We start from the raw sequence: 1,234 nt of genomic DNA on the forward strand, positions 1-1,234 counted from the left end.
TCGGGGCTCCCTCCCTGGAGCGCTGGGCCAGAAGTGGCACCGGGAACACGCCAGAAACTAGACCCAGAGACACTGCGGTGGCCACCCGACGCGCCTGACCCTCTGGTGAGCCCGGGAGCCCCCTGCGGGCAGATTCCCAGCCACCTTTTGCGAGGGAGAAACACACATTTCTGATCGTTTTTCCGCAGAGAGCAGGAGCCATGCGCTTTTATTCTATGTTGAAGTCACCCAGGGACTCGCCACGCAAACCTTTCAAGTTCCCCTCACTCCTGAGCTGGGGTTTCCTCACTGCCCTTCTCGCCCTCGACTTCTTCCAGAATCATCTCTCCCCCACCCATCCCATGCACCCCTTGGCCCCCAGGGCACCCTTGATGTGCGGTGCTGCACTTGGGGCGCACAGGGCAGGCTGTCCCCCCCGGGGCTCTGTCCTCAGCCCCCCGGCCACCTGGCTCTGGCCGGTCCAGCTCTCTGTCTCCGGGGCGGCCCTCTGCCCTGCCCACCTGGTGCCTCGGGGCCCAGGCCGGGCCGCAGGCTCCTCTCCTGTCGCCTCCGCCACCCCTGGTCAGTATCTTGTCCGAGGCTCGAGCTCCCTGCCCGCTTGGTGGATTTGTGTTGAATGAATACGTTCACATCAGCTCCTTATCGCGCTCCTTAAAGGAGTTTGTTCTGCAGGGTCGGCTGGTTGAACGCATGGCCTCAGTGTTCACCCCTGACACCCGGGCGTCACCCCACTCCCCTGCCTTCAGGCCCCTGCCGGGTGCTGGGAGGGAGAGGGCGGGGTAGGGGGGTCTGGCCGGACACTCGCCCTCCTTGAGCCCAGGGAAGACTGAGAAGCAAGGGAACAAACCCACTCTGGAGCATGTGGAGATGCTCAGCCCGGGGAGGGGGCCCCCAGGGAGGCAAGCAGCCCCTCCCACTGTAGCCCAAGCCGCAGGCCATGTCCCTCTCTGGCCCTTGCCGGGGCTCAAGTGGCCTGGTGCCTGGTGAGCGTGCAGAGGGAGGGACTGGAAGGCAGCCGACAGAGAGCCGGAGGGCAATCAGGGAAGGCTTCCTGCGGGAGGTGACAGGGTAATGGCTGGGGTGCGAGCTGGGCAGTCTCAGGGCTGGGCCCTGGGCCTCCTGAGTGGAACAGGGGCACATCCGGAGGGCAGAGCTCCGCCTGGAGCCTGCACACCTGCCACCCTCACCACTCCCCCCCACCGCCCCGCCAGCTGGCGCTGAAGAACGCCCTCCG

Source organism: Bison bison, unplaced genomic scaffold (assembly GCF_000754665.1).
Source record: "Bison bison bison isolate TAMUID 2011002044 unplaced genomic scaffold, Bison_UMD1.0 scf7180017862649, whole genome shotgun sequence".
Taxonomy (NCBI): Eukaryota; Metazoa; Chordata; class Mammalia; order Artiodactyla; family Bovidae; genus Bison; species Bison bison.